This window comes from Moschus berezovskii, chromosome 8, assembly GCF_049115385.1.
Source record: "Moschus berezovskii isolate FMDL1 chromosome 8, NW_MosBer_1.0, whole genome shotgun sequence".
Taxonomy (NCBI): Eukaryota; Metazoa; Chordata; class Mammalia; order Artiodactyla; family Moschidae; genus Moschus; species Moschus berezovskii.
Window position 1 is genome coordinate 94,519,928 of NC_142467.1, and position 8,769 is coordinate 94,528,696.

The following is an 8,769-nucleotide window of genomic DNA, read 5'->3' on the forward strand; positions in this document are numbered from 1 at the left end:
ATTCGGTCACATCCCAGTGGGACAGGTAAAATAACACCCCCTCCCCCACAAAGAGGTCCACATCAGAGATCCCTTCCTGACTGTGATCATGTACCAGGAAGGGAGGGAGACCCTACTAGGGCCCGAGAGTGGGCTCTTGTCTAACATTCAGAAACGAATTGTCTGAGGAGACACACGGGCTGACAAAGCAAGAGACTTTGTTGGGAAGGGGGTGCCCGGGTGGAAAGCAGCAAATAAAGGAACCCAGGAGGACTGCTCTGCCACGTGGCTTGAAGGCTCAGGGTTTATGATAGTGAGGTTGGTTTCTGAGTTGTCTCTGGCCAGTCATCTTGCTTGGCCCACATTTAGTCAGAGTCACCAGGCTTAGGGCTTCTCTGGTAGCTCGGTGGTAAAGAATCCATCTGCCAATGCAGGAGATGAAAGAGACTTGGGTTCTATCCCTGAATTGGGAAGATCCCCTGGAGGAGGAATTGGCAACTCACTCCAGTATTCTTGCCTGGAAAATTCTCTTAACAGAGGGGCCTGGCGGTCTACAGTCCAAGGGGTCACAAAGAGTGACTGAGCACACACACACATACACACACACACATCCCTGGTTCTTCCAGGTGGTGTGTGCATCTCTTGTTCAAGATGGATTCAAGCATGAAGGATTCTGGGAGGTTGGTAGGGCATATTATGGGCAGGCATCTCCTCCCTCTTTTTGGCCCCTCTTGAATTCTTCTGGTTAGTTTTCAGAGGCAGCACCACTTTGCTTTTCAGGGCCTACTGTTGCAAGGCAATTCTGGCAAGCAGGCCTGGCCGAGGCTTGTGATTTCGGAAACTGTCCCCTAATAGTCAGAGGGAGATGTGACTGTGGAAAAAGGATGAGAAATATGCTGCATTCCTGGCTCTGAAGCTGGAGGAAGGGCCAGGAGGCAAGGAATGTGGGTGGCTTGGAGAAACTGGAAAAGGCAGGGAATCAGATCGCTCTCCTAGTGCCTTGGAAAGAAACAGCTCTGCAGGCACCTTGAATTGGAGGACTTCAGGCCTCCAGACTTTGAGGTGAGAGGTTTGTGTGAATTTATTATGACAGCCAGAGGAAACACACACCTAACTCTCTTGCAGGTATTGTGTGAAACTCTCAAACCATAAAATCAGTGCAATACTGGGAATTCCCTGGTAATGAGTGTTTAGAACTCAGCACACTCGTTGCTGAGGCCCCAGGTTTGATCCCTGATCAGGGAACTAAGATTCCCACAAGCTGCATGCCAAGGCCCCCGCCCAAAAAAAATCAGTGCAGTACTCTGGTGAGAACAGATGCTGAGAAACTGGCATCTCACTGAGCCAATGAGGCCTCTGGCTCATAAGGCTGGACCTGACACAGTTACCCACCAGAATCTGCCCAGCAACCTGGGGTGGAGGCATCATGCCCATTTAAGAAATGAGAACTCTGAGAGCTCCAGAGAGGGTAAGTCACTTTCCCAAGGACACACAGTTGACAAAAGAAGAGCCTGGGAATGTGAACCCACTGGCCTCACCATCCTGTGATCTTGTGACCAAGGAGGGAGGGATGGGCTAACCTCTGGAGGATGGGGGAGGGGCAGCACTGGGAGGTCTCAGTGGAGACCCCGCCCCTCGATCTGCAAACCAGTGAAAAAGGACTATATCCCTAGGAAGCGACAACTCTGTGCCTGTGTTTTTAAAAACTCTAAAGTCTTTTTTAGAGCATTGCATGTGAAAATATTTAATGAAGAGGAATGTGTGCAATTTGAGACTGGCAATCATTGTGCAGGCTGGGGAATTCCTGCAAAGTGAGAAAATTTAACCTAGGAGCTGTTTTGAAATGTAATGAAATCTTTATGAATACAGAATTTAGCGGTTGATGGAGTTGACACATCTTTGTAAATGTGGAGACATGTGATAAGGTATTCGTTCTGATTTTGCAGTTTTCTCTTTGCATTTTTGGAGCTGATCATTTCTGCCCTCTTTCTCTCTGGGCCTCAGCAAACATTTTATGGGTCTCCTGGAGAGCATGAGTACCTTAGGCCCTCTTTCTGTAGGCCTCCCAGTGCCTGTTAACATTTATTGAGCACTTTACATTTTCCAGGAGCTTTTTATGTCTATTAACTAATTTAATCTTGGCAAAGACCCTCTATGGCAAATACTGCCCTATTCTCAGTTAACAAAGCCAAAACAGAGAGGAACTATTAACTCCTAGGGGCAGACCGGTAGGTTGGATTCCAAGTCTGTCTCCCAAGCCTACTGCAGTGGTTCTCATTCCTAAGACACCCAACAGCCCCTCACCCTGACATTTAAAACCTTTTTTTTTTAATCGTGGCAAAATATATGTAACACAAAAATTTGCCTTCCTACAGACAGGTGCACTACTATATTTAAAGTGGATAACCAACAAAGACCTACTGTATAGCACAGGGAACTCTGCTCAATGTTATATGGCAGCCTGAATAGGAGGGGAGTTTGGGAGAGAATGGAGGAGGGCATGGCAACCCACTCCAGTATTCTTGCCTGGAAAATCCCATGGACAGAGGAGCCTATGGGACAGGCAACGGTCCATAGAGTCGCAGAGTCAGACACAACTGAAGTGACTTAGCATGCATGCATGGTTACCATTATATATATGGCTGAGTCCTTTTGCTGTTCACCCGAAACTATCAAAACATTGTTAATCAGCTATGCTACTGCTAAGTCACTTCAGTCGTGTCCGACTCTGTGTGACCCCATAGACAGAAGCCCACCAGGCTCCCCCGTCCCTGGGATTCTCCAGGCAAGAACACCGGAGTGGGTTGCCATTTCCTTCTCCAATGTGTGAAAGTGAAAAGTGAAAGTGAAGTCGCTCAGTCGTGTCCGACCCTTAGCGACTATACCCCAATAAAAAATAGAAAGTTTAATTAAAAAATCTTGCCATCCTATACATGTACCTGTGTTCATAGCAACACTATTTACAGTATCTATGGCATAGAATTTCTTGACTTCCTACTTTTGCATTCCAGTCCCCTATAATGAAAAGGACTACCAGACCACCTGACCTGCCTCTTGAGGAACCTGTATGCAGTTCAGGAAGCAACAGTCAGAACTGTACATGGAACAACTGGTTCCAAATAGGAAAAGGAGTATGTCAAGGTTGTATATTGTCACCCTGCTTATTTAACTTATATGCAGAGTACATCATGAGGAACGCTGGGCTGGAAGAAGCACAAGCTGGAATCAAGATTGCTGGGAGAAATATCAATAACCTCAGATATGCAGATGACACCACTCTTAGGGCAGAAAGTGAAGAGGAACTCAAAAGCCTCTTGATGAAAGTGAAAGAGGAGAGTGAAAAGGTTGGCTTGAAGCTCAACATTCAGAAAACAAAGATCACGGCATTTGGTCCCATCACTTCATGGGAAATAGATGGGGAAACAGTGGAAACAGTGTCAGACTTTATTTTTTTGGGCTCCAAAATCACTGCGGATGCTGATTGCAGCCATGAAATTAAAAGACGCTTACTCCTTTTGGAAGGAAAGTTATGACCAACCTAGACAGTATATTAAAAAAAAGCAGAGACATTACTTTGCCAACAAAGGTCTGTCTTGTCAAGGCTATGGTTTTTCCCGTGGTCATGTATGGATGTGAGAGTTGGACCGTGAAGAAAGCTGATCGTCGAAGAATTGATGCTTTTGAACTGTGGTGCTGGAGAAGACTCTTGAGAGTCCCTTGGACTGCAAGGAGATCCAACCAGTCCATTCTAAAGGAGATCAGTCCTGGGTGTTCATTGGAAGGACTGATGCTAAAGCTGAAACTCCAATACTTTGGCCACCTCATGCGAAGAGTTGACTCACTGGGAAAGACTCTGATGCTGGGAGGGACTGGGGGCGGGAGGAGAAGGGGACAACAGAGAATGAGATGGCTGGATGGCATCACCGACTCGATGGACATGAGTTTGAGTGAACTCTGGGAGTTGGTGATGGACAGGAAGGCCTGGCGTGCTGTGATTCATGGGGTCGCAAAGAGTCGGACACGACTGAGTAACTGAACTAAACTGATGGCACAGAATTAATTTAAATGTCCATCAACCGAGGAATGGATAAAGATGTGGTACATATATACAATGGAATATTACTCAGCCATAAAAAGAAAGAATAACGCCATTTGCAGGAATATAGGTGGACCAAGAGATTATTATACTAAGTCAGACAAAAACAAACATATATCACTTATATATGGAGTTTAAAATATGACACGAATGTATCTATATAACAGAAATAGACTAACAGACATAGAGAGCAGACTTACGGTTGCCAAGGGGGAGGGGCATGAGGGAGGGAAGGATTGGGAATCTGGGATTAGCAGATGCAAATTAGTGTATATAAAATGGATAAACTGCAAGGTCCTACTGTACAGGACAGGGAACCATATTCAATATCCTGTGATAAACCATCATGAGAAAGAATGTAACTGAGAGACCAAACAACCAGCAGCAACATTCCACTGGACGGCTGGACCACCATTTGCTTATCCACACCACTAGCACACTCATTGGTGGTGGTTGTCAGTCACTTCAGTTGTGTCCAGCTCTTTGCTACCCACTGGACTGCAGTCCGCCAGGCTCCTTTGTCCATGGAATTCTCCAGGCAAGAATACTGGAGTGGGTTCCCATTTCCTTCTCCAGGGGATCTTCCCCACCCAGGGATCGAATTCCTGTCTTCTGTGGCTCCTGCATTGGCAGGCAGATACTTTACCACTAAGCCACCAAGGAAGCCCTAACACACCCATTAGAATGGCTATTATTTAAAACAAGAAACACACTCAGAAAACAAGTGGTGAAGATGGAGACACACTTGGAACTCTGGTGCAGGGCTGGCGGGAGCGTTAAGATGGGGCAGCCGCGATGGAAAACAGCCTGGCAGTTCCTCAAAAGTTAAATGTTTTTTAAACATTTAAAAGTTAATTACCATAGGAGCCAGGAATTTCACTCCCAGGTATACATTCAGGAGAACAGAAAACAGGTGTGCAGAGACATCCAGGCACACTCATCTTCACAGCAGCATGACTGACAGAAGCCAAAAGATGGAAACAACCTAAGGGTCCCAGTTGTTTTATTTTTTGCCACACTGCGCAGCATGCTGGATCTTAGTTCCCCACCCAGGGATAGAATGCGCACCCTCTATGTTTGAAGCATGGGATTTTAACCACTAGACTGCCAGGGAAGTCCCTGCAGATTCTTTTTATAACAAGTCTCTTCTTCCACCTCCCTTTTGTCTCCAGAAATAAAAATCAGAGCTAATATGACTTGTGTGCTCCATTGCTTCAGTGGTGTCTGACTCTTTGCAACCCCGTGGACTCTAGCCTGCCAGGCTCCTCGGTCCCAGGGATTTTCCAGGCAAGAATACCATGGGTTGCCATTTCCTTCTCCAGGGGCTCTTCCTGACCAAGGAATCGAACCCGTGTCTCTTGCGTCTCCTGCATTGGCAGGCAGGTTCTTTAACACTAGTGCCACCTGGGAAGCCCATTATGACTTAACCATATACAGTTAAAACAACAACAAAACAGCAGCCCAACCATATGATGCTCCATCAGATACAAACAGAAGAAATAAAAAGACAATAATGTCTGATAAATACTAATTCAGCCTGTGAATGCTGGGGCACCAGTCCTGGTTACACTGAGCACAGGATGAAGTGCTCAGACGCGTGGGCCTATTGAGACAGCTCATCTGAGGCAGAAGCAGCAGGGGGGATGTTTAGACCCTGCAGGTCTGTTCACAGAAACGGTGAACAACTCTTTGTAAGGTTGTGGACTAAATGACAAGCCGTTTTCCTCAATTTTCCCAGAAGTTGCATCCCTGAAAAATCTGTTTATCTTTGAAAACTGTGACCTCTTTTCCCAGCCAAATTCACATGTTGATGTCCTGGCCCCTAGGACCTCAGGATGTGACTGTACTTGAAGATAAGACCTGCACAGAGGTTGTCGTTCAGTCGCTCAGTCGTGTCTGACCCCATGCACTACAGCACACCAGACTTTTCTGTCCTTCACTGTCTCCTGGAGTTTGCTCAAATTCATGTCCACAGAGGTAATCAAGATAAAATGAGGTCATTAGGGTGGGTGCTAATCCAACATGACTGTGATCTTACAAAAAGGGGAATTTGGACAGACATGCACGCATACACACACACACACACACACACACACACACGGAGAAGGGTGTGTGAAGGAGGCAGAGAGACATTTACAAGTCAAGAGATACAGACATGCACGCATACACACACACAGGGAGAAGGCTGTGTGAAGAAGGCAGAGAGACATTTACAAGTCAAGAGATACCAAAGATTACACACACACACACACGGAGAAGGCTGTGTGAAGGAGGCAGAGAGACATTTACAAGTCAAGAGATACCAAAGATTAGAAACTTCCCTGGTGGTCCAGTGGTTAAGACTTTGCCTCCCAATGCAGAGGGTGTGGGTTCAATCCCTGGTTGGAGAGCTGAGATCCCACATGCCTCTTTGGACAAAAACACAAAACATAAAACAAAGTATTGTGTTTTTTTTCCTCCCTGGCGGCTTGAAGATCAGCTGCCATCATGAATGACACAGTAACTATCTGGATCAGGAAGTTCATGACCAACCGACTACTTCAGCAGAAACAAATGGTCATAGATGTTCTTCACCCTGGAAAGGCAACAGTACCTGAAACAGAAGTTTGGGAAAAACTGGCCAAAATGTACCAGACCACACCAGATGTCATCTTTGTATTTGGATTGAGAACCCATTTTGGTGGTGGCAAGACAACTGGCTTTGGAATGATTTATGATTCCTTGCATTACGCGAAGAAAGAGCCCAAACACAGGCTTACAAGACATGGCCTAAATGAGAAGAAAAAGACCTCAAGAAAACAGCCAAAGAAACTCAAGAACAGAATGAAGCAAGTCAGGGGGACTGAAAAGGCCGATGTTGGTGCTGGCAAAAAAAAGTAGATTCTGCAGCGACTGTATCTGTGGTGACTGTGCAGATTTTTCATGAAAGAATAAACTAAGACCTTTTACAAAAAAACACACAAAACAGCATTGTAATCAATTCAATAAAGACTTAAAAAAAAAAAGATGCCAAAGATTGCCAGCAACCACCGAAGTCTGGCGACCACCAAAGACGGGGGGCTTCTCAGGTGGCACTAATGGTAAAGAACCTGCCTGCCAATTCAGGAAACATGAGACACAGGTTTGATCCCTCGGTCAGGAAGATCCCCTAGAGAAGGAAATGGTTACCCACTCCAGTATCGCCTGGAGAATTCCAGGTCAGAGGAGGCTGATGGGGACATGGTGTTGCAAAGACTCAGACATGACTGAGTGACTAAAGCTCTCACTTTCACTGGATTGGATTGGTGTCTGGGAAAGGGCCTGTAACAGAACCCCCTCAACAGCCTTAGAAGAAACCAGCTGTCCTGACACCTTGATTTTGGACTCCTGGCCTCTACAACTGGAAGAGAATAAATGTTTACATCACCTATTCTGTAGTGTATCCAAGTAAAATGGAGCCTGGTGTTAGGCCTGGGTAATGAGGAAGGGGCTTGTCTTTCCTCACAGGCTGTGAGGTGATACTGGCCCACACTATCCACACTTCCTGGGGCCCCCTCAGGAGCACCAGTTCGGAACTTTAGGACTTGCTTCTACCTTGTGACAAGATCTGTAAACAGGTGTCACCTCCAAATCCCAACCCCAATCTGGCTTCTCCTGGCCAACTCAGAAGCCCCCGGACCCTAGTTTCCAGACTAGTTTGTGGGGTGAGATGAGGCTCTCTGTGCAGGAGGAAACATGCCACACTGGGCCCCAGTGCATCATGGAGATGGCATCCTGTCAACTTGTCATTGGAAAATGACTCTAAAAGCCCCGGTGGTGAGGGAGGTGTTTATTTGGGCAATTCAGACAGGGACCACCAGACAGACAGTGGAGGGCTAGCACGAGCCTGCCTTTCATATGTGGGCTTTAAGGCAAGCTGGGTTGGGTTTTCAGATTGCTCTTTTAAACCCCCCCTTCACCAGCCCAGCAGGAACACAGGGGATTCCAGGAGAATTGGCAATTGTTCTGGGGCCAGTGGGTGGCTGTCCTAGTTACAGAAGAAGGGGAGGGGAAGGAGGGAATCATGTTCCCAGCAGGCCGCACACTGGTTAACTCATCACTTGCCAGTCCAGACCACACGGGTCCAGGGCTGGGACTCAGGGAAGCAGCTCTCCCTCTTGCCCCTAAGCCCTGCACAGGTCCCCCAGGGTCAGCCTTACGGCCACCAGGTCATCTCATTCCTGAGAAGGGTGGGGCCAGCGATCCTTCCAGAGACATGCCTTGCTGTGGTGTTACACTGCAGGGGCCTGGATGGAGCTGGGAGAAGCTACTGAACAACCCCTTTGGCCAGTCAGGGGTTTTCAGTGAAGGTTGCTGCTGTGAGAGTGCTAAGTCATGTCCAATTCTTTGCGACCCCATGGACTGTAGCCCACCAGACTCCTCTGTCCATGGGATTTCCCAGGTAAGAATACTTGAGTGGGTTGCCATTTCCTTCTCCAGGGGATCTTCCCAACCCAGGGATCGAACCTGTGTCTCCTGCACTGCAGACAGATTATCACTGCGTTGCCAGGGAAGCCCTTAATGAAGATCACTGCTATTTATAATCACAAATGAGATTTCACCTATGAACTTGCATTTCCAGGAAAACGGGTGGACCCGGTACTGCTGGGCTCCTGCCAAGCAGGGGTTGCCCAACCCCACCCCTCAGCCAGACCCACAAATAGCACAGAACCGTC

General features: G+C 47.2%; 1 pseudogene; it reads left to right on the forward strand.

The window, feature by feature from the left end:
* Positions 1-6,562: 6,562 nt before the first annotated feature.
* LOC148777132 (small ribosomal subunit protein eS24 pseudogene) lies at positions 6,563-6,955 on the forward strand (annotated as a pseudogene).
* Positions 6,956-8,769: the final 1,814 nt, after the last annotated feature.